The following is a 25,741-nucleotide window of genomic DNA, read 5'->3' on the forward strand; positions in this document are numbered from 1 at the left end:
CCCTCCCATCTTTATTACACTAACTTCATCTTTCCCAGTGGTCACTATTTCATCACTCAGCCATCATCACCAGCTTGGTCCGGCTGTTGCGATCAGCACCTTTGAGCTATGGAAATGTGGAAATGGAAAGCATTCACTGAGCGGTTGTTTTGACAGTTGGAGAATGACTTACATTCTAGATTACATTAGATCTAGGATCTACTGAATGGCTGGTGACAATTCAGAAGGCAGTACCTCTAAGTGTTTTTTACCTAATGAAAAGATTTCTCAGCCAATAACAGACTGCCACCGTCATCCCTGGCTAGTTGGGAACACAAAGAGCAGGGATGCTAATAGTTAACATTCACTGAGCACTTACTGCATCCCAGGCACTGAGCTAAGTTCTTTACAGACATTGTTAGTGGTGATTTTATATCAGGTTAGTCTGAGATGTAAAATTAATTATGCTTTGTATCATTCTAGCCCCTGAAAGTTTCCTAAACTCATAATCTCATTTCAGTGTTACAGCAACCCTGGAAAGACGAGACAGGGGTGGGGCTGGTATCATTTTTTCTTTTTTCCTGACCTGTAGGTGACAGACCCGAAACAGAGAATTTAAATGATTTTCTCAAATCACACATGGCTGGAAAGACTAGAAGTACAATCTACATCTTACTACTGGATACCCACCACTTTTCAACCACATCCTCCAGGCTTCAGCTCATTAACCAGCATTCATGGATCTGGGAAAGCTATACAGTCCCTCACACAAATTCCCTGAAGTGTGGAATGAGAAATTAACATGACACGTACTTTCTTGAACCTCACAATGAACACAGAGCTACATTGGGAGTAGGGCTGGTTTATGAAATATATTTGAGGTTCCTAGACAGGATGGAGTTATGGAAGGTTTTCTGTGGTGGGGGTGGGATTAGTTAAAACAGGTAAAAATTTGGGAAAGAGATATACTTTACTTTCAGGTTGTTTTCCTAGATCTTTTGGAAAGATTCTGGACCAGGAAGGGAGTTTGAGGCTTGTTCGAGGATGTGAGGACTAAGAACAGAAAAGCAGATTTTCTGGAGGCCTTGGCACTGGGGACGCTGCTACCTGTTGATGAGCTTCACATTGGTATCTCTAGCCCAGAGCTCTGGTCCCACATATACAACTGCCTTCTGGAAACCATTGTTTGTGTCTCCTCTCAGCTCCTGAAATTGAGCATGTCAAAATTAAACTCCTTACTCCTCCAGCCTTTCAAATTCATTCTGCTACTTGTTTTCCTTATTTTAGAAGACAATTCTACCTTCCACTTTAAAAAATTTTTTCTGACCACTCAATCCCAAAGTCCATCCTACTTCCCGAAGTCTCTTAAAGCCATCCATATCTTTCCATTCTCACTGCTCTCACCCCAATCCAGGCCATAATCTTGTCTCACTTGAACTAATGCATGTGCCTCTCTACTGTTGCTCAACTTGCCATTCTTTTACTCAGATTTTGTTTCTAAGGATTTTGTTTACACCAAGGATCAATACTGGAAGGAGAAGCCTCTAAATGACAGACTTGTAGAATCCTCATCCCCAGTTCTCTCACCTGCACTTTCTCCTGCTGTTCAGAATCCCCAAGCAGGATATACCTTCTATCCCTGCTTTGTGCCTGTTAGTTTCCACTACAACCTTATCCTCAGGACAAGATTCAGGCATCAACATGAAGTGTATCCTATTAACCTTGCTGATGATAACTGGTGAGTGACTGAAGGTATCTCATGCTTGATTGGGGCTGTACTAGGAGATGAGGCTGTGGAGCTTTGTTGGAGAGGGAGAGCTGATGGATTAGGAACAGGAAAGTTTGGGAAATAGGTAATATACTAGTCATTTTCTGTACAGGCTCAGTCATTTGTAGAACCTAACTAAAACTTTTTTTTAATTTAATTTTTATTTTTGGCTGCATTGGGTCTTTGTTGCTGTGCGCGGGCTTTCTCTAGTGGTGAGTGGGGGCTACTCTTCGTTGTGGTGTGTGGGCTTCTCATTGCGGTGGCTTCTCTTGTTGGGGAGCACATGCTCTAGGCATGCGGGCTTCAGTAGTTGTGGCATGCGGGCTCAGTAGCTGTGGCTCGTGGGCTCTAGAGCTCAGGCTCAGTAATGTGGCGCACGGGCTTAGTTGCTCCGCTGCACGTGGGATCTTCCTGGACCAGGGCTCGAACCTGTGTCCCCTGCATTGGCAGGTGGATTCCTGTGCTGCTACGCCACCAGGGAAGTCTTAAAACTTTTATTATGGGCTTAAAACCTCATCTGAATGTCTGATAAATTTTCAATAAGCTTCTCTCCATAATTAATAGACCTTGCTGGAATTTTGATAGGAATTTCATTAAACCTATCGATCAGTCTGGGGACAATTGCTGCCTTTACTATGTTGAGTTTTCCAGTCCATGAACACAGCATGTTATTCCTTTTATTTAGTTCTTTGATTTCTTTCTTCAACATTTAAAAATTTTTAGCATAAAGATTCTGTACATATTTTGTTAACTATATGCCTAATTATTTCATTTTCTTTGGAGTGATTGTAAATCATATTGCATTTTTAATTTTAGGTTTCATATGTTCATTGTTAGTATATAGAAGTGTGACTGATTTTTATGTGTTGATTTTGTATTCCCTGACCTTGCTGAACTCATGTATTCTAGGAGCTTTTTGTAGATTCCTTGGGATTTTCTATGTAGACAATCATGTCGCCTACAGGAAGGGACAATTATATTTCTTCCTTTGCAATTGGATTTAATTTTCTGATACTTGTTAAGGATTTTTGTATCTTCTTGATGACAGACATTCTAACAGGTGTGAGATGATATCTCATTGTGGTTTTGATTTGCATTTCCCAATGATTAGTGATGTTGAGTGTCTTTTCATGTACCTGTTGGCCACTTAGATGTCTTCTTTGGGAAAAAATGTCTATTTAATTCCTCTGCTCATTTTTAAATTGTTTTTGTTGTTGTTTTTGAGTTGTATGAGTCCTCTATATGTTTTGAATATTAACCCTTTATCTCTTTATATAGTCTGCAAATATTTTCTCCCATTCTGTAGGTTACAATTTCATTTTGTTGATTGTTTCTTTTGCTGTACAGAAGCTTTTTAGTTTGATGTAGCCTCACTTGTTGATTTTTGCTTTTGTTGCCTGTGCTGTTAGTGTCATGTCAAAAAAGTCGTTGCCAAGAGCCATGTCAAGGAGTTTCCTCTCTATGTTTCCTTCAAGGAGTTTTCTGGTATCCCATTTACAATAGCATCAAAAACGATAAAATACTTAGGAATAAATTTAACCAAGGAAGTGAAAGATCTGTACAATGAAAACCTTAAGACTTTGAAGAAAGAAATGAAAGGAGACATAAACAAATTGAGATATCCCATGTTCATGGGTTGGAACAATGAGTATTGTTAAAATTTCCATACTACCCAAAGCCATCTGTAGATTTAATGCAATCCCTATGAAAATTCCAATGACTATTTTTAAAGAAATAGAAAAGAAATCCTAAAATTTGTATGGAATCGCAAAAGACCTCAAATAGCTAAAGCAATCCTGAGAACAAAGCCAGAAGCATCACACTTCCTGATTTCAAACTATACTACAAAGTTATAGTAATTAAAACATTGTGGTATTGGTGTGTAGTTTTCTTGTAATGACTTTGTTTTTGTTATTAGGATAATGCTGGCCTAATAGAATGATTTAGGAAATATTCCCTCTGCTTCTATCTTCTGAAAGAGGTTGCAGAGAATTGGTATAATTTCTTACTTAAATATTTGGTAGAATTCATGGCTGAGCTCATCTGGGCCCAGTGTTTTCTGTTTTGGAAGGTTATTGTTTAATCGATGTCTCTAATAGATATAAGTGTATTTAGATTGTCTATTTCTTCTTGTTTGAGTTTTGGCAGATTATGTTTTTCACAGAATTCATCTAGGTTTTCATGTTTGCAGGCATAGAGTTGTTTATAGTTTTTACTGTCCATGGGGTTGGTAGTGATATCTCCTCTTTCACTTCTAATATTAGTAATTTGTGTCCTCTCTCTTTTATTCTTGCTTATATTGGCTAAGGCTTATTGATTTTTCTGATCTTTTCAAAGAACCAGTTTTTGGTTTTGTTGATTTTCTCTATTTCTTATTTTCATTTTCTTTGATTTCTGCTCTAATTATTATAATATTGTAATATCTTTTCTTCTGCTTATTTTGGATTTAATTTGCTCTACTTTTTCTAGCTTCCTAAGGTGGAAACATATTATTGACTTTAGATCTTTTTTTCTTTTCTAATATATACCTCCAATGCTAAAAATTTCCTTCTCATCAGTGTTTTTCCTGCATCCACAAATTTGGTAAATTGTGTCTTAATTTTAATTTAGTTAAAATATTTTTAAATTTCTTTTGAGATTTCTTTGACCCATGTGTTATTTGTAAGTAAGTTGTTTAATCCCCATGTATTTTGGGATTTTCTAGTTATCTTTCCGTTATTGATTTCTAATTTAATTGTAGTGTGGCCTAAGAGCAGACACTGTATGTTTCCTATTCTTTTAAATTTATTATGTGTCTTGTATGACACAGAATGTGGTCTATCTTGATGAATTTTTCATGTGAGCTTGAAAAATATATATATTCTGCTGTTTTTGCATAAAGTATTCTGTTATTTTTTTTTTACTATATCCAGTTGATTGAAGGTGCTGTTGAGTTCAACTATGTCCTGATTAATTTTCTGCCTTCAGGAACCATCCATTTCTTTCTTTTTTTAATTTGGGGTATAGTTGTTTTACAATGTTGTGTCAGTTTCTGCTGTACAGCGAAGTGGAGTTCTCTGTGCTATACAGCATGTTCTCATTAGTTATCTATTTTATACATATCAGTGTATATATGTCAATCCCAACCTCCCAATTCATCCCGCCCCCCACCTTGGTGTCCATATGTTTGTTCTCTACGTCTGTGTCTCTATTTTTGCCTTGCAAACTGGTTCATCTATACCATTTTTCTACCACATATATGCGTTAATATACGACATTTGTTTTTTCTTTCTGACTTACTTCACTCTGTATGACAGTCTCGAGGTCTATCCATGTCTCCTCAAATGACCCAATTTCATTCCTTTTTATGGCTGAGTAATGTTCCATTGTATATATGTACCACATCTTCTTTATCCATTTGTCTGTTGATGAGGAACCGTCCATTTCTGATAGAGGGGTGTTGAAGTCTTCAGCTATGATAGTGGATTCAACTATTTCTCCTTTCAGTTCTATCAGTTTTTACCTCATATAATTTGAGGCTCTCTCATTGGGCACATGCACATTGAGAGTGGTTATGTCTTCTTGGATAATTGACACCTTTATCATAATATAATGCCCCTCTTTATCTCTGGTAACTTTCCTTGCTTTGAAGTCTGCTCTGTCTCAAATCAGTATAGCTATTCCTGCTTTCTTTTGATTAGTCTTAGTATGATATATCTTTATCCATCCATTTAATTTTAATCTATATGCATCTTTATATTTAAAGTGGGTTTCTTGTAGACAACATATAGTTGAGTCTTATATTTTAATCCACTCTGACAATCTCCATCTTTTAATTGGTGCATTTAGACCATTGACATTCAAAAGTGATTATTGATATAGTTGGATTAATATCTACCATATTTGTTACTGTTTCTTATTAACAATAATAAGAATGTTTGTTTTTGTCTTCCACTCTTTTTCTGCCTTTCGTGGTTTTAACTGAGCATTTTATATGATTCCAGTTTCTCTCCTTTCTTAGCATATCAGTTATACTTCTCTTCTTTATACTTTCCTGTTTTTATATGGTTGCCCCAGAGCTTGCAATATACATTTGCAACTAATCCTAGTCCACTTTCAGATAACATTATGCCGGTTCACAGCTCGTGTGGAGTACCTTATAATAACAAAGTAATCCTAGTTCCTCCCTCCTGTCCCTTATATCATTGCTGTCATTTCACATATATATGTGTATATGTAAGCATACATAATTGAATACACAGTTGCTACTATTATTTTAAGCAAGCTGTTATCTATTATGATATAATAGATATTAATTACTATTAAAAATAGGAAAAAGTTTTTTACCTTTGCTTATTTCATCTTTAATGCTCTTCCTTTCTTTATGTAGATCTGAGTTTGTGTTGTGTATTATTTTCCTTATCTTAAAGATTTTATTTTAACATTTCTTTCAAGGTAGGTCTACTGGCAACAAATTCCCTTAATTTTTGTTTGTTGACAGAGTATGTCTCCTTCACTTTTGAAGGATAATTTCACAGGGTACAGAATTGTAGGTTGGTGTTTATTTTCTCTCAATACTTCAAATATTTTTCTCCACTTTCTTCTTGTTTGCATGACTTCTGAGGAGAAGTTGGATATAATTCTTCTTTTTTTTGTTCCTCCATAGGTAAGGTGTTTTTTCCCTCTGGCTTCTTTCAGGATTCTTTCTTTATCTTTGATTTTATGCAGTTTGAAAGTGATATGTCTAAGTGTAGTTTCTTGGTACTTATGCTGCTTGGTGTTCTCTGAGCTTCCTGGATCTGTGATTTGATATGTCATTAATTTGGAGGAAATTCTCAGTTATTATTATTTCAAATATTCCTCTGTTCCCTTCTCTCTTTTCCTTCTGGTATTCCTGTTATGCATATGTTACACATTTTATAGTTGTCTCACAGTTTGGGGATATTCTGTTCTTTCTTTTTTAATCTTTGTTCTCTTTTTTCAGCTTTGGAAGTTTCTGTTGATACATGTGGAAGCTCAAAGATTCTTTCCTCAGCCATGTCCAGCCTACTAATAAACCTATCAAAGGCATATTTCTGTTAGTATTTTTTACTTTTAACATTTCTTTTTGGTTCTTTCTTGAGATTTCCAATTTTCTGCTTATATTCCCCTTCTGTGATTGCATGCTGCCTCCTTTATCCATTAGAGCCTTTAGTAAACACCTCCTCCTAGTTACAGGAAAGGGAAAAGGTGGTCTAACAGGAAGCCTGCTTCCACTGGGATTGGGGATAGAAGATGAGCTGCCTGCTCAGCCCTGGTGAAGCCATGGTGTGTGGGCATTTTTTCCTTTGTTGTTTGGTTAGAGTAGGGTGGGTATTGTCCATAAGACGTCCTGTTAGACCACACTTTTCCCTTTCCTGTAACTAGGAGCAGCAGGTTTTTACTTGGAGGTCATTTTTGGGTTTTTTTTTTGTTGTTTGTTTGTTTTTTTGTCTTTGTCTTTTGGAGGTTCTGGATTGTGGGCTGCTTCTGTGCCCTGTCCTGGATCCTTGGAGATATAAATAAAAGGTAAACGCAGGGAAGTTACTGCCATGTTGTTCCTTAAGTCCCCAGTTTTCTAGGCAGTACACTTCCTTCTTGTCAACTTTGAGTCTATGTTTGTTTGTTGTGTTTGTTGTGCAGGGTTCTTTTAGTTGTAAAAGGGAGGAGCTGGGAGGAATGGGGCTACTCCATCTTGGATCAACTGTAAGTTGAGCTTTCATGTTTTGGAGGGTAGAAGATGAGAGACCAGTGAAGTACCTTAAGAGTGAGGAGGGAATAAAAATGTGATTTTATACAAGTCAGGGGAGTCTGTTTCTAAGAGGAGGGTGTAGTTAATGTGTTCTATGAGAAATTAAGAGAGTTAAAGCTACAGATACAGTGAAGGCATATAGGTGCATTAAAATGGAGTTAAGATTTGGCCATTTGAAGTATGGCTCAAGGATGTTAGGACAAGGGAGTTCCAAAGAATAAGAGCATAGTTGAAATGATAAATAAAGGAATCTAAGTTGGGTAGAGAGGGAAGTAAAAACAGGCAGGGTCTGATAAGAAATGGAGGGGGGAAAAGAGTCAATGTATATAAGTTTATAATGAGTTCTTAGAATCAGTGACTTTATAAAGCTCTGTTAAGAGTGACACAGTACCTTGGGTCACAGGGCATCAGGGCTTTGGTGGAAAAAAACGTGGACACATTTAGAGTATATGACCAATATTTAGTTGGGGGGCTCAGCCAGGTACATAACTCAGTCTTAATTAGTAGAAGATCTGTTCTTCACCTTTCCTTGGAAGTCCCAGTGGCTTCAAGGGACCCTGGATATCTTGTTGCTAGAGATAAGTTGGATCTAGTGGTAGTGCAGACTTAGAAGCTAGTGAGAGATGGTCTGGAATCAGGGATAGATGATGGGAGTTAAATAAGAGTTAGATTTATGTACTGGAAGAGCTTAGAGTAAGAAGGAATGAGAACACTACCTATGCCAGTGGTTCTCAGCCTTTTTGAGCATGAGAACCCCTTTTAGTCTTAAAATATCGTGAGTCCTTTTTTTTAGATGTTGGGGGTAGGAATTTTATTAATTTTTTATTTATTTATTTTGGCTGTGTTCGGTCTTCGTTTCTGTGCGAGGGCTTTCTCTAGTTGTGGCAAGCCGGGGCCACTCTTCATCGAGGTGCGCGGGCCTCTCACTGTCGCAGCCTCTCTTGTTGCGGAGCACAGGCTCCAGACGCGCAGGCTCAGTAGTTGTGGCTCACGGGCCCAGTTGCTCCGCGGCATGTGGGATCTTCCCAGACCAGGGCTCGAACCCGTGTCCCCTGCATTCTCAACCACTGTGCCACCAGGGAAGCCCTTGAGTCTTCTTATGATGTTATTAAAAACTTATATAATAACAAAAAGGTAAATTAACTATACATGCTAAAGCAATTTGTATTTTATTATCAAAATAGTATTTAACTGGATTTCCTGTCCACTCTATTTTTGAAATAGGTCTCATATCCATCTACTTATCTGACCTTCTCCATCTTCATTGCTGCCACATTAACACAAGCCACATCACTTTTTGCTAGGTCTGCTTCAGTAAACCTGTTTCTACTCTTGCCTTTTTTAACCCTGTGTCTAATCGGAAGCAAGTGATGTTTTAAAAATATAATAGGATCATATCACTCCCATACATCAAATGCTTCAAAATTTTCTATTACACTTAGAATAAAATACAAATTCCTGACTGTGGCTTTGAAGCCCTGCTTGATGAGGTCCCTGCCTCCTCTCCAGGCTCACCTTAGGCCAATATTTTCCTTGCTCTCTAGGCTTCAGTCTCACTGGTTCTTTTCAGATTCCTGAGCACTCCTAGTTCTTCCCCATTTTTGAGCCTTTGCACATGCATTTCCTCTCTTGGGAAACTCTTTACCCTAACCTTCCCGTGGCTGTTTTTTCTCATCTTTTATGTCTCAGATGAACTGTCACTTTCCCAGCAAGTACTTCTTTGCCAACCAAAGTAAATTAGATTTTTCATTTACTGCCCTTATTATTCTTTCTCATAAAACACTGTTACTGTCTCATCACAATTTGTTTTTTTTATTGTCTCATCACAATTTGCTTCTTGTCTACCTCCCTCACTTCATGAAGACAAAGTCTACTTTTGTCTTGGATACCCCTTTATATTTAATATCCAATATATCAATATTTCCTGGTACATACAAGTATTCAGTAAATTAAAAAAGCAAATGCATGCATATATAGATTTGGAAAAAAAGTACATGCATATATACATGCATAGTATTAACTTTTAGTCTTCTGATGATGCTTGCTTCACATATGAATCCATAAAACCATTGCCTCAATTTCATAGCCTTCCAGGGGACCCCTGCACACAAAGTGAGTTCTAATCTCATTAATTCATTTGTATAATATATATGTATTGAGTTTCTGCTATGCGCTAGACATTGTGCTAAGTGCTGGGGATACTGTACAAGTCATTGTTCCTTTACTATGTAATGTGTATAGATGGAAAACCAATAGACCCAGAAATATAAATTGACATAGCAAGAGAAGCCCCAATTAGAACATAGATTTTTTAAAAATTAATAGTTTTATATTTTCCTCTGTCCTTTCCTAAACTGGAGAAAGCAAGATTTGATCTAACTTGTTGAACCCACTAACCAGTAATTTTTTTTAAGTGAGATTTATTTTGCTTTATGCATCAGGGAGAACACACTCCAGAGAACCTCAGAAGTGTCCCAGTTAAGGGGGAGTTGGAAGGGGTGTCTTACAGGGATTGAGCTTGTGCTGGATAATTCTGAAGATGGAGTTACAGAAATGGGGTCAGTTCAGAATTAGATGCAGTTGAGAAGACGGAACATCCTAATCCTAATTGGGGTCCCCCAACCCTAACTGGGTACCTCAAAAGTTTTATTTAGGAGCTAGGATGATTATATTAGGGCTAGAGCTATCACTGGTAAAGAAACAGCAGTAAGGCAAAGAAGGGAGGTATCAGTCAATATCTGATGTTTAGTTATTTGGTGGGTCATAGAGAGGCTTTGTCTATGTCTTTTTTCTGAGCATTATTTTGCACTTTATCAACATAAAAATGTTCTTGAAACTGCCTTAGTAAGAAATAACATTTATTGAATACATTATATGCCAAACATTCCTCCAAGCTACTTACATATATTAACACATTTAATCTTCACAATCGCCTTAGGCGAGAAGTTCATTTATGATTTCAGTGTACAAATAAGGAAATCAAGATATAGAGATTTACATAATTTGTTCAAGTTCACGCTACTAGTAAAGATAGAGCTAGAATGTGAATCCAGGTACCTGTTTCCAGAGAATAAGTACTATTTTATATTTAAGTGCCCATCAGTACAAAGTATCTCTCCCTATGTTTTCATGCCAGAATTAAAGTTTTTATTTTTTATTTAATTAATGAATTTATTGCTGTTGGAGTCATGATAACTAGTCTCAGAGCATCCCTGCAATTCACTAGTAGGAAAAGTCAGGGAGCTGTAGGAAAGGCTGCATTGCTGTGACTGTGGATAGAACCAAGAAGCCTTGAGCCTTTGGGAGATTGGAAATGAGCTAAGCTCTTCTAGAAAGCTGCAGACAGGGTGAGGGGAAGCAGGGAGGCCATGTCGAGGAGAAGTACATACATGGGATTTAGGATCAAATAGACTGAAATCGGAATCCTTGAACCAACCATCATTCACTAGTTGTATGGCTTTAAGTAAGTCTCCTAATGTTAAGCTTTTACTCTGTAAAATGATATAAAATGTATCCACCCCAGGGTTGTTTTTTTTTTTCCTGTGAAAATTAAAAACATTTTAAAAGTACAGTGTTTGTGCATATGGAACTCTAGTACCACGTGGTAGGCTAAGTGATTAATGTGGTAAATATTGATATTATTGGGCACTGGTGTCTTGAAATCTCCATAACCACACCAAGTTTCCATTAATCAGCTGGGTTGTATCCCTGATTCTCCCCTCTCTGTGTTTCAGGTGTTATCTCATTTGTTACAGAAGACACTGAAGACCTAAGTCATCTTTTCTATTTATTATACCTGAAATCCAGTTACCAGTCCTATATGGGGACTCTGATTGCTCCTCAGTGGGTGATAACGGCAGCACACTGCTTCTTACCGTAAGTGATGGGGAGCAATCTACTCTGTTAAGGCTTCAAGGCTGGGGCTCAACGCTCCTTGTGGAAATTCTAAAAAACTTGTGCTAGTCAGGAAATCCTAATGATTTGATGGAGGGAGAGCTCAGCTACTTGGATAAAACTTAACTACACGTTCTTATGTTTAACGTGTCCGGAAAGGAAAAAGTTTTATGTTATAAAATAATATCTTACATACATATAAAAATAGACGTGCTAATTGTTCTTAACCTTTTTAAGATTCATCTAAAACTGTTAGATGTGACGGTATTTTATTTTTCATTGCTGTATTATATTTCAGTGTGAATTCACACTGGTTCATTCTTTTCTTGACAAACATTTGAGTTATTTCTAGTGTTCTGCTATTTTGAACAGTGTTACTGTAAATGTACTTGTACCACGTACCTTAGAAAGTATTCTTGTGTATATATCTGTGATACATATTCTGTATATATGTGTGTGTGTGTGCGTGTGTGTGTGTGTGTATTAGTATATTCACATATCGGTTTGTATCTGTAAGTACACCTCTTGGTATATAACTAGAGCATATAATTAGAAGTGGAATTGCTGGGTCATAGAACATGCAAATGTTCACTTTTACACACCCTCCAGCAATTTATGAGTTCTTCCAACACTGGGTATTGTCAAGCTTTTTAATTCTTTTGCTGATTAAGTGTCAAATATCTTATTATCATTTTAATTTTATTACCTTTACTAGTAGTGATGATTAACATCCTCCGCCCCTATCCTCCTCTTCCTTCTCCTTCTGACAATAATGTTTCTTTTGGGAAAAACTCTTTTATGTCTTTTGAAAATTTTGTGTATTAAATTTTAAAAATATTGCTTCATAGGACTTCTATAAATGCTCTAGATGTTACTTGTTTGTCAGTTATATATGTTGAAAATATCTTCCACTCTGTGGCTTGATCTTCTCTTTATGGTGTATTTTGATGAATAAGAGCTCTTAACTTCAAGATAATTCAGTTTAAAACTTGAATTATCAGTCTTTGTGGTTATTGAGCATTGTGCCAAGTTGAAAATATCTTTTATGACCACAAGATCAGAAAGATATTCCTTTATATTTACTTCTAAAGATTTTAAGGCTTTGATTTTCATATTTAGATTTTCATATAATTTAGAATTGATTTTTGTGAATGATGTGAAGTAGCGATCCAATTTCATTTTTTAAAGATAGTAAGCTAAATATCCAAATATCATTTGTCAATGGTCCCTTCTTTCCCCACTGATCTGCAACACCTGTTCTGTCATCTGTCAAGGTTCCATCTCTATATGGGTCTGTTTCTGGGCTCTTGTTGCTGTTCCATTGGTTTATTTATTATAGACCACAATGCCTTAATAATTATGACTTTATCATAATTTGTGATGTGTGATATGGTTGGCCACCCATCTTATTCTTCATCAGGAATGCTTAGGAATTCTTTTACCTAAATTTAAAAATCAAATTTTCAAGTTCTATGAAAAACTCTACTGGGATTTATTAGGAATTGCTTTGACTTTTTATATCAGTTGCAAAGTATTGATATTTTCTGATATTGATTGTTCCTAGCCATGGATCTGAGATAGCTCTCTATTTATGTTTCCCTTCGATGCATTTCAAGAGTTTTATATTATCTGTATTCATGTCTTGTACATATCTTATTAAGCTTATTCCTAAAGTGCTTTATATTTTTCTATCATTTTAATTGACGTACTTGCATAAAATTATATTTTCTGTTTATTGGTGATGATGGAAATGCAATTGGTATTCATAAGTTGATTTAATAGTTTGTTGCTTTGCTATATTCTCTTACTATTTCTAGTAATTTATGTATATGTTCTTGTGGGTTTTCTATCCATCATTTTTGATATGCGCCATTTTCACTATTGTTTAGATTCTAAATAATTTTGGAAATTTCCACATGATTATAAACAGCTCATAGAACTCAATACCGAAAAAACAAACAACCCAATCAAAAAATGGGCAGAAGACCTGAATAGACATTTTTCCAAAGAAGACATATAGGTGGCTAACAGGCACATGAAAAGATAGTCAGTATTAGTATTAGATAAATGCAAATCAAAACCACAATGAGATATCACCTCACACCGGTCAGAATGGCTATCATCAAAAAATGTACAAATAACAAATGTTGGAGAGGATGTGGAGAAAAGGGAGCTCTTATACACTGTTGGTGCAGCCAGTGTGGAAAACATGGAGTTCCTCAAAAAGCTAAAAATAAAACTATCATATGATCCAGCAATTCTACTCCTGGGTATATATCCAGAAAAAAATGAAAACACTAATTTAAAAAGATACATGTACCCCAGTGTTCATAGCAGCATTATTTACAATAGTCAAGATATGGAAGCAACCCAAGTGCCCATTAACAGATGAATGGATAAAGAAGATGTGGTACATATATACAACGGGATATTACTCAGCCATAAAAAAATGAAGTTCTGCCATTTGCAGCAACATGGATGGACCTAGAGAATACTATGCTTAGTGAAATAAATCAGAGAAAGACAAATACTATGTGATGTCACTTATATGTGGCATCTGAAAAATAACACAAATGAATGTATATGCAAAACAGAAACAGACTCACAGATATAGAAAACAAACTAGTGGTTACCAGAGGGGAGACAGAAGCGGGGGAGGGGAAAATTAAGGGTATGGGATTAATAGATACAGACTACTGTGTTTGAAGTGGATAAGCAACAAGGATATATTGTTGTATATCAACTGTTCTATACAATTGTTGTCTATTGTATAGAATAGGGAAATATAGCCAGTATCTTTTTTTTTTAAAGAATTAAAAAAAAATTTTTTTATACAGCAGGTTCTTACTAGTTATCTATTTTATACATATTAGTGTATACATGCCAATCCCAATCTCCCAGTTCATCTCACCACCACCCCCAGCCCCCCACCGCTTTGCCCCCTTGTTGTCCATATGTTTGTTCTCTACATCTGTGTCTCTAGTTCTGCCTTGCAAACTGGCTCATCTGTACCATTTTTCTAGGTTCCACATATATGCGTTAATATACGATATTTGTTTTTCTCTTTCTGACTTAACTTCACTCTGTATGACAGTCTCTAGGTCCATCCACATATCTACAAATGACCCAATTTCGTGCCTTTTTATGGCTGAGTAATATTCCATTGTATATATGTACCACATCTTCTTTATCCATTCATCTGTCGATGGGCATTTAGGTTGCTTCCATGACCTGGCTATTGTAAATAGTGCTGCAATGAACATTGGGGTGCATGTGTCTTTTTGAATTATGGTTTTCTTTGGGTATATGCCCAGTAGTGGGACACCAAGAGGGGAAAGTGGGGTGTAGGTGGCGGTGGTAGGGTGAATTGGGAGATTGGGACTGACATATATACACTAATATGTATAAAATAGATAACTAATAAAAACTTGCTGTATAAAAAAATAAATAGATAAAATTAGCCTTATCTTGCCCTGCCACCCCCCAAAAAAAAACATAACATGGATGTAATAAACACTGCTGTTGTGGGCTTCCCTGGTGGCGCAGTGGTTGAGAGTCCGCCTACCGATGCAGGGGACACGGGTTCATGCCCCGGTCAGGGAAGATCCCACATGCCGCGGAGCGGCTGGGCCCGTGGGCCCTGGCCACTGAGCCTGCGCGTCCGGAGCCTGTGCTCTGCGGTGGGAGATGCCACAACAGTGAGAAACCCGCGTACCGCAAAAAAAAAATAATCTGTGGAACTGAAAAGAAAATCAGCTGTTGGCTCAGCCCCAATGTGGCTGCACAATGAATATAACAGACAGACGTCACCGTGAGGCTGCTAGGGCACTGTGACACATGTTAACGTGACATGTTGAACTCTCTGACTCAGGTCAGTCAAGATGTGCATGTGTTTTCTGTGAATATTTTTACTCATTCACATCCATATTTTCTTCCCGCTCTCTTACGTGGTAGGAATTGCACCTTTAGATTGGGTCATATGGTAGACACCTCTTATCCAACTGCTGCCTCCAGATCACATTTCCTTCCTCATTTATTTTCCCCACTGGCTTCTGAGGCTGGAGAAAATTTTACTTGCTGCAATTGCAGTAAAATCTTTTGACATGAGGCCTCTTTTTCTGAACATTTGGATGAATTAGTTTCTGTGTACCTAAAGGAAAATATCTTGCTCAGTAAAATCCTATTACCTTTAATGTAGTTCTTCCCAGAGCTTATCATTGGGTTGGACTGGAGCTGTATTTTCAAATTTTAGCAACTATAACAAGCACTGCTGAGTACTTCAGCTCAGATTACCCAACTAATACTCTAGTGGCAAAAGCTTTATGTGGGGTTCTAACCGTCAGACACTGGTCCGTTCTATCTACGTCTCCAAGGTAGACCAAGGAACCTGACCCACTGTGTGTGTCGGGGAGTGAGAAGGGCAGTCAGTTGCCCTCAGCTGGAAAGACCTGGGCATTTAACATTTATATTCAACCCTGCATTCTGAGAGAAGAGTCAAAGAACAAAACAATATGAGTTGGGGTAAGAGGTTGATCAAATACTCACAATAAAGCAGAAATAAGGTCATTCCAACAATTTTAAGCACAACTACGATAAGCCCAGAGATTATCATGTGCCAGTTCATGATGCAGGAGATGAGGAGGTTGTGGGCATGAGAGCACAATATCAGCATTGGAATCTGGGACAAGCCTTCTTTCCACCAGGGCACATGCCAGACTCTTTCTTAGAGCACCCTTGAAGGGCTTGGAAGCCAGGCATGACACTGATAGGTTCAAGGAGGAGACTCAGCACATGCCCAGAAGACAGGTAGGATCTTGTGCTCATTGGTAGCCTCTGAACTTGGCATACTGCCTCTCTTTCACCATCCCTAGCTCTAGGCCTCAGCCCTGTTCCCACTTGTGGACTCCTAAACTCTGTCTGATGAAATAAATCTCCTCCTGGACTTTGAGAACCTTTAACCTTGAAATGACCCTTGCTCCCTGGAACTTTAATTTGTAGTCTTGGCCATACTGACTTCAGCTGTCAAAAGTCTTTGTCTTCAAAAGAGTATGCCGGGGGCAGAGTCAAGATGGCGGTGTGGGAAGACGCCAAGTTAGTGTCTCCCCACAACTAGGGCACCTGCTGGCCGCTGGTGGGGGACCCTGACACCCAAGGAGACGGGAGGAGCCCCCAAGTGAACTGGTAGGACATGGGGAGATCAAGGAGGGAAGATAAGTGGAAACCAGACAGGATCGGCACCCCTGAGGCCGGGGAGATCAGGAGAGGCAGGTGGGAGAGGCCCTCCGGGACCAGGTGAGCAGGAGAGGAGAGGAGGGTGATTGCCCTGCCCACTTGAGCCCAGGAAGCCTGCTGGGCTCCCAGGTGAGGTCCCCCGCCCTCTGAGCCCAAGGGTGGGAGGCATGCCTGGAACCCTTCTGTTCCTTGAGCCTAAGCCCCACTCCCCACAGCCTCCAGGGCCTTTTCCAGCCCTGTGGGTCCTGAGCATTGGCCCCGCCCACTGTCCAAACCTCACCCTTGCTTAGGCCCCACCCTCCACAGCTAAGGCCTCCCCCCCGGCTTTTTTTTTCTTTTTCCTCCTCCTCTTTTTTACTATTGTAGTACTGATGTACTTTCTGCTTGTTGATTCATCTATATTTTTATTTTTAGATTCTTTCTAACATACCTGTTAGTTTTGTAGTCTAATTTTATTTTTTACTTTGTTATTGTTCTCTTTTTTTTTTATGCCACCTATGCGGCTTGTGGGATCTTGGTTCATGAGCTGGGGGTTGGGCTGAAGCTCCTGCAGTGGGAGCTCCAAGTCCGAACCACTGGACCAACAGAAAACCTCAGACCCCAGGGAATATTCATCAGAGTGAGGTCGCATGGAGGTCCTCATCTCAGCACCAAGACCCAGCTCTACCCAACAACCTACAGACTCCACTGTTGGAAGCCTCAGACGAAACAACCATTAAGACAGGAACACAATCCCACTCATTAAAAAAAAAAAGAGAGAGATGGCAAAAACATGTGTCACAGATGAAGGAGCAAGGTGAAAACCTACAAGACCAAATAAATGAAGAGGAGATAGGCAATCTACCTGAAAAACTATGCAGAGTAATGATAGTAAAGATGATCCAGAATCTCAGAAATAGAATGGAGGCACAGATTGAGAAAATACAAGAAATGTTTAACAAAGATCTAGAAGAACTAAAGAACAAACAAACAGAGATAAACAATACAATAACTGAAATGAAAAATACACTAGAAGGAATCAATAATAGAATAACTGAGGCAGAAGAACGAATAAGGGAGCTGGAACACAAAATGGTGGAAATAACAGCCAAGGAAGAGAATAAAGAAAAAAGAATGAAAAGAATTGAAATCTCAGAGACCTCTGGGACAACACTAAACACACCAACATTCGAATTATAGAGGTCCCAGAAGAAGAAGAGAAAAAGAAAGGGTTTGAGAAAATATTTGAAGAAATTATAGTCGAAAACTTCCCTAACATGGGAAAGGAAATAGTCACCCAAGTCCAGGAAGCAGAGAGACTCCCATACAGGATAAACCCTAGGAAAAACACACCAAGACACATATTAATCAAACTAACAAAAATTAAATTCAAAGAAAAACTATTAAAAGCAGCAAGGGAAAACCAAAAAAACATACAAAGGAATCCCCCCCATAAGGTTATAAACTGATTTTTCAGCACAAACTCTGCAGGCCAGAAGGGAGTGGCAGGATATACTTAAAGTGATGAAAGAAAAACCTACAACCAAGATTACTCTACCCAGCAAGGATCTCATTCAGAGTCGATGGAGAAAACAAAAGCTTTTCGGATAAGCAAAAGCTAAGAAAATTCAGCACCACCAAACCAGCTCTACAACAAATGCTGAAGAAATTTCTCTAGGCGGAAACACAAGTGAAGAAAAAGACCCACAAAAACAAACACAAAACAATTAAGAAAATGGTAGTAGGAACATACATATCACTAATAACCTTCAACATAAATGGATAAATGCCTTAACCAAAAGATACAGACTGGCTGAATGGATACAAAAACAAGACCCATATCTATGCTGTCTACAAGAGACCCACTTCAGACCTAGGGACACATACAGACTGAAAGTGAGGGGATGGAAAAAGATATTCCATGCAAATGGAAATCAAAAGAAAGTTGGAGTAGTAATACTCGTATCAGATAAAATAGACTTTAAAATAAAGACTGTTGCAAGAGATAAGGAGGGACACTACATAATGATCAAATGATCAATCCAAGAAGAAGACATAACAATTATAAATGTTTATGCATCCAACATAGGAGCACCTCAATATATAAGGCAAATGCTAACAACCATGAAAGGAGAAATCAACAGTAACACAATAATAGTAGGGGACTTTAACACCCCCCTTACACCAATGGACAGATCATCCAAACAGAACATAAATAAGGAAACAGAAGCTTTAAATGACACAATAGACCAGATATATTTAATTGATATTTATAGAACATTCCACCACAAAGTGGCAGAATACACTTTCTTCTCAAGTGCACACGGAACATTCTCCAGGATAGATCACATCTTGGGTCATAAATCAAGCCTTGGAAAATTTAAGAAAATTGAAATCATATCAAGCATCTTTTCTGACCACAACACTATGAAATTGGAAATCAATTACAGGAAAAAAAACCTGTAAAAAACACAAATATATGGAGGCTAAACAGTGCGCTACTAAATAACCAAGAGGTCACTGACGAAATCAAAGAAGAAATTAAAAAATACATAGAAACAAATGACAATGAAAACATGATGATCCAAAACCTATGGGATGCAGCAAAAGCAGTGCTAAGAGGGAAATTTATAGCAATTCAATCTCACCTCAAGAAACAAGAAAAATCTCAAACAATCTAACCCTACACTTAAAACAACTAGACAAAGAACAAAGAAAACCCAAAGTCAGTAGAAGGAAAGAAATCATAAAGATCAGGGCAGAAATAAATGAAATAGAAATGAAGAAAACAGTAACAAAGATCAATAAAACTAAGAGTTGGTTCTTTGAGAAGATAAACAGAATTGAGAACCCTTAGCCAGACTCATCAAGAAAAAAAGGGAGAGGACGCAAATAAATAAAATTAGAAATGAAAAAGGAGAAATCACAACTGACACTGCAGACATACAAAGGATTATAAGAGACTACTACGAATAACTATATGCCAATAAAAAGGACAACCACGAAGAAATGGACAAATTCTTAGAAAGGTACAATTTTCCAAGACTGAACCAGGAAGAATTAGAAAAGATAAACAGATCTATCACAAGTAATGAAATTTAAACCGTAATTAAACATCTTCTAACAAAGAAAAGTCCAGGACCAGATGGCTTCATAGGCGAATTCTAGCAAATATTTAGAGAAGAGCTCACACTGATCCTTCTCAAGTTCTTCCAAAAAATTGCAGAGGGAGAAACACTCCCAAATTCCTTCTGCAAAGCCACCATTACCCTGATACCAAAACCAGAAAAAGATATCACAAAAAAAGAAAATTATTGACCAATATCACTGATGAACACAGATGAAAAAATCCTGAACAAAATACTAGCAAACAGAATTCAACAACACATTAAAAGGATCATACATCATGATCAGGTGGGATTTATCCCAGGGATGCAAGGATTCTTCAATATATGCAAATCAATCAATGTGATATACCATATTAACAAATTGAAGAATAAAAGCCATATGATCATCTCAATAGATGCAGAAAAAGCTTTTGACAAAATTCAGCACCCATTTATGATAAAAGTTTCGTAGGGAAACACAAAAGACCCCAAATAGCCAAAGCAATCTTGAGAAAGAAAAACGGAGCTGGAGGAATGAGGCTCCCCGACTTCAAACTATACCACAAAGCTACGGTAATCAAAACAGTATGGTACTGGCACAAAAACAGAAATATAGATCCATGGTACAGGATAGAAAGCCCAGAGATTAACCCACGCATATATGGGCACCTAATTTATGACAAAGGAGGCAAGAATATACAATGGAGAAAAAACAGCCTCTTCAATAAGTGGTGCTGGGAAAACTGGACAGCTACATGTGAAAGAATGAAATTAGAACACTCCCTAACACCATACACAAAAATAAACTCAAAATGGATTAAAGACTTAAATGTAAGGCCAGACACTATAAAACTCTTAGAGGAAAACATAGGAAAAACACTCTTTGACATAAACCATAGCAAGATCTTTTTTGACCCACCTCCTAGAGTAATGGAAATAAAAACAAAAATAAACAATGGGACTTAATTAAACTTAAAAACCTCTGCACAGCAAAGGAAACCATAAACAAGACAAAAAGACAACCCTCAGAATGGGAGAAAACATTTGCAAATGAAACAGACAAAGGATTAATCTCCAAAACATACAAACAGCTCATGGAGTTCAATATCAAAAAATCAAACAATCCAGTTAAAAAACGGGCAGAAGACCTAAATAGACATTTCACCAAGGAAGACATACAGGTGGCCCAGAGGCACATGAAAAGATGCTCAATATCACTAATTATTAGAGAAATGCAAATCAAAACTACAATGAGGTATCACCTCACACCAGTCAGAATGACCATTATCAAAAAATCTAGAAACGATAAATGCTGGAAAGGGTGTGGTAAAAAGGGAACCCTCCTGCACTGTTGGTGGGAATGTAAATTGATATAGCCACTATGGAAAACAGTATGGAGGTTCCTTAAAAAACTGAAAATAGAACTACCATATGACCCAGCAATCCCATTACTGGGCATATACCCAGAGAAAACCATAATTCAAAAAGAGACATGTACCACAATGTTCACTGCATCATTATTTACAATATCCAGGACATGGAACCAACCCAAATGTCCATCGACAGATGAATGGATAAAGAAGATGTGGCACATATATACAGTGGAGTTTTACTGAGCCGTAAAAAGAAACAAAATTATTTGTAGTGAGGTGGATGGACCTGTAGTTTGTCATACAGAGTGAAGTAAGTCAGAAAGAAAAACAAATACTATGTGTTAATGCATATATATGGAATCTAAAAAAAAAAAAATGGTACTGAGGAACCTAGTTGTAGGGCAGGAATAAAGATGTAGACATAGAGAATGGACTTGAGGACACAGGGTGGGAGGGGGAAGCTGGGGCGAAGTGAGAGTAGCATTGACATATATACACTAATGAACGTAAAATAGTTAGTGGGAATCAGCAGGATAGCACAGGGAGGTCAACTTGGTGCTTTGCGATGACCTAGAGGGATGGGTTAGGGAGGATGGGAGGGAGGCTCAAGAGGGAGGGGATATGGGAACATATGTATGCATATGGCTGATTCACTTTGTTGTACAACAGAAACTAATACACTAACACAGTATTGTGAAGCAATTATACTCCAATAAAGATCTATTAAAAAATAAAATAAAATAAGCTACAAGGATATATTGTACAACATGGGAATATAACCAATATTTTATAATAACTAAATGAAGTATGACCTTTAAAAATTGTGAATCACTGTATTGTACATGTGTAATTTATATATAAAATTATACATCAACTACATGGCAATAAGAAACTGGAAAAAATAAAATAAAAAATAGCAAAAAAAAAGACTATGACAGGAGTCAGACAGACAGGACAAGTGTCCCTGAAGTCCTTGGCACGGGGGCAGAGCCAGCAATCTGTACAGAGGGGATGGACACAGACTCACCTGCTCTCTCCCTGGAAGACTCGGCTGGTCTGCAGGTGGCGATCTTCCCAGTGGCCTTAGCTTGCTGTGGTGGTGGAGGCTCTTCCAATGAGAATACACTCCTTCTGTTCAGGCAGTATCCTTCCTTCCTTCCTCTAACAGTCTCTGTCTTGTCAGCGTCCCTGAGCAAACACTTCTTCCTGATAAGTGTTCTTGGCAAAGGGAGCGGGTTGGGCAAGGAGGGGAAAGGGGTCTGTAGCCTCTGAAAGAGGAGGGTTCCCCCTAGAGGGATTCTAATACAGGGGAACGATTTTAGAAGAATTTAGAAAACAGAATACCTTAACACAGACTTACCCTTTCTCTGTGTCTGAATCTTCTTGAAATAGAGTGGAAAGAAAATATAGTAAAATGTTAACAAATAAGAGTCTGGGTGAAGAGTATCTGTAAATTATTTATTTGTACTTTCCTTACAACATTTCTGCAAGTCTTAAATTGTCAAAATAAAAATTTTAAGGAAAGAAATTCATCTGAAGTCACTACTATTAGTGAGCAGGTCCTCGTGTGTCCCATTGGCCCCGTCACTGTCACACACTCTGCTCAGTCCCCTTTATGAAAGACTCCTCCTCTCTGGCCCCAACCGCTCACCTTCCAGACCATATGCTACGTGAAGGTGGTGACTATTCAGTATTTCTTGAGCATGGCACTCCACTGGATACAGGGAGTGGGGTGAGGGTGAACAATACTGAAGTCTTACTATCAAGGAATCTTTATTGCATATTACATTTAAAGTTTTCCTTTTATTATACTTTCCTTACTGTGAAGGCTACATGTGCTCATTACAAAAAATGGTTAGAAAACACTGGCAAGGAAAACTGAGAAAATAAAAACATTCGTATTACTTTACACATTTAGCTATAGTTATTGTTAACTTTTCTGGATGTGTACGCTTTCTAGATGAGTAAGTATGTAAGAAGATAGGTAGGTAGGTAGATAGATAGATACTGGGTCATTTAGAAAATTGGAATGATACTGTATATATTATTTTGTAATATAGATACTATAGGTTAAGCTAACACTATATTATAGATATCCCTTCAAGTCAAAATATAGATTTTGATGATATATTATTATTACATATACATATATATGATTTATTCAACATTTGGACAATTGTGATTCTTCTAGTAAAGAGTAGTGGGTAAGAACAAAGGTTTTAAGTTAGTCTTGGGTTTGATTCCTGGCTCTGCCATTTACTAGCTGGATGTCTTTGACTAAGTTACTTCATCTCTTTAAGCTTCCATTTCTTCGTCTCTAAATAGGAGTAATTATAGTAAAATTTCATAAAGGTTTGTTATGGAAATTAGCAAGAAAATGCTTACAAGTTTATTAGCATGCTACCTGGTACCTTGACTATAAATTCTTAGTATTCTAGCTCTTTTTCTGGCACAGCAAATGTACACTGAACACCCAAGCACAAGCATCTTTGTACACACCCTAAATAATTTTCTTAAGCTAAGTGCTCAGAAATGTAAGTGTTGGATCATGGACGTGCCTATTTTGAGGGCTTTGATATTAATGCTGCCTTTTATTTTACTTGGATAATCCTCCAAGTTTGTTTTTTTTTTTTAAAATCGTATCAAACTTCATTTCCTCTGGTCACAGTTTAATTACTTGCAGACCCTGGGTTGCTGTCCAGAAGGACTCCACATATTTATTGGATACCAGTTACGCTCACTCCATCACTCTGTTGGACACAATAGGGTTCAGAGACTTGGTTGTTATTATTGAGGAGCTTTTCGAATAGTAGAGGAGAGACTTTCTGATTAAACCTTACCAATAAAATAAATACACTTGGATAGCAGATGAATTTTCTACTTCAACAAAAAAGTAAAACAAATCCTTCAAATACGATCAAAAAGGGAGAAATGTAATAGTACAAAGGGATGATTATAGAGGATCTGGGGAGGTGTTGTGACTAATGCACTGTGGGAAACTTCTGCCTCTTATAAGCAAGTCTAAAGAAAGATTCAAACTCTTATTCAAGGCTTTTGGAGTCCAGTGATTTCTTTAAACTTGATAATATCAGAAAACTTGCTACAAAAAGTCAGCAGTGGCAATCAGAAATGCCACTGTGGGATTTCTGGAGCTGAAGTCAATGGCATTAAGAGTTCATCTCTGTTGCTTTGGAAAAATCATCAGAAAGGACATTCTAGTCACACAATTGTAAAGAAAATACCCCTAATTTTTTCTGGGAAAAGAGACAAGAGCACTGTGATTCTCAGCCAGGTGTTGTAGACTGAGATATAAGATTCTCTGCTTATAGAGTCAACTTAGACATCTTCTTCTCTAGACTAAGCCCTAAAAATAAAGGAGAACATCTTTCTCAAAGAGAAAAACTGAGTTCAATGGGTATAGAGTTTCGGTTTTACGAAGTGGATAGAGCCAAGGAGGTGGATGGTAGTGATGATTGTGCAACACGAATGTAGTTAATACTGCTGAATTGTACATTTAAAGATGGTTAAGATGGTAAATTTTATGTTATGTATATTTACCACAATTCTAAAAAGTGAAAAACATAGCAAAACTGAGATTTGACTTTGATAGTCTTCAAGTAATATTAAGATGAAAATGCTAAGTTTTTAGGAAGTGTATTATGTAATGTTATAATTGTCTTACTGAGACAGTGGAGTCTGCTGTAAACTGTAATTACCAGAGAGTTCAGGGAGATGAAGATCATGCCCACAGTTGTTCTTGGAAAAAATTTGTAGGGGACACCTAGTATATGGTTAAACAAGGCTTCTAGGTGTACTGTGGGTGTGTTGTGGGGAAAACAGCTTGTGTGTGTGTGTGTGTGTGTGTGTGTGTGAATTGAAATGGATAGTCAAGAACTCTTCTAAGGAAGAGCAAAAATAGGGACAATGTAGTTTTCCTTATGCCATCTTCCAGCATCCACTGTTGAAACTGACAGAGTCCGGCACCAAACAGATGGACTGCCTATTTTCAGAGTCACCTCCCTATGGTGACAATGGCAGCAACAACACCAGCTCGGTGGGCTGGTGAGACTTTGTGGCAGTAGGAACTGTGATTGACCTGTTTGGTTGATTAGCCGCCATGTGTATACTTGCAGGGAGATGTCTGAGAATGGAAACCTGGAAGAAGAACGGACATCCTGTGATTCATTGATCGGAGTTTTGGAGTGATGTGAATATGAATATTTACAAAAAAGTTGTTATTTTGTACCTCAAGCACAAGATGACTAATGCTGTCTCTTGAGCTTTATTATTAGGCATATATACATTTAAATGTATATATTACAGGAATTCTTTCAAGACATTTCATGAGAAAACTAGAAATTGAAAGAGACCTGATGTTTCCTTTTATCCCCAAAGTCAGAATTCCTGAAAGGATGGTCAGTTTTCACTGCCTCCTCTGTCTTCCACTTACTTCTTACTCCCTCCAGTCTGAATTCCACCACAACCACATCCCCAAGTAATGACTCCTACTCAGTAGATTAAATGAACGCCATTTGGTCTTTATATTGCCTGATCTTGCAACAGGGGCCCATATCATGCTATGTTATATACTCTTTTTCTTGGCCTCCATGATTCTGCATTCTCCTGGTTTTCCTTCTTTCTCTCTGCCCTCTCCTTTATT

General features: G+C 37.7%; 1 protein-coding gene across 1 annotated transcript in view; it reads left to right on the forward strand.

Annotated features, from left to right (window-relative positions):
• MGAM (maltase-glucoamylase) overlaps positions 1 to 25,741 on the forward strand; it is a 221,947-nt gene that overhangs the window by 62,879 nt on the left and 133,327 nt on the right. Inside the window, exon 4 of the mRNA XM_029233412.1 lies at positions 11,231 to 11,372. The gene's annotated coding sequence lies outside the window, so the exon portion shown is untranslated. The remainder of the gene's footprint in view (positions 1 to 11,230; positions 11,373 to 25,741) is intronic.

Source organism: Monodon monoceros, unplaced genomic scaffold (genome assembly GCF_005190385.1).
Source record: "Monodon monoceros isolate NGI ecotype Baffin Bay Population unplaced genomic scaffold, NGI_Narwhal_1 Super_Scaffold_2, whole genome shotgun sequence".
Classification (NCBI taxonomy): domain Eukaryota; kingdom Metazoa; phylum Chordata; class Mammalia; order Artiodactyla; family Monodontidae; genus Monodon; species Monodon monoceros.